This window comes from Eubalaena glacialis, chromosome 1 (genome assembly GCF_028564815.1).
Source record: "Eubalaena glacialis isolate mEubGla1 chromosome 1, mEubGla1.1.hap2.+ XY, whole genome shotgun sequence".
Lineage (NCBI taxonomy): Eukaryota > Metazoa > Chordata > Mammalia > Artiodactyla > Balaenidae > Eubalaena > Eubalaena glacialis.
Window position 1 is genome coordinate 221,469,068 of NC_083716.1, and position 236 is coordinate 221,469,303.

The window sequence follows — 236 nt, forward strand, 5'->3', positions numbered from 1 at the left end:
ACATGCTTCTGTTTTTGTAACAATTTTTCTTTTAAACTGGAGATTTTATTTTGTCAATATCGAGGTATCTAGGCACTGTGGTCAGATGATCCTCATCAACCTTGCCTCTACCTCTGTTGAACTACACACATACACTGCCCTACCAAGAGGGCAGTGATGGTTCCTTTGTAGATAGGTCCTTTGGGAGAAGCTTACTGATGTATAAAAGCTGTTTGCGAGGCTAAGATGGTGCCCTT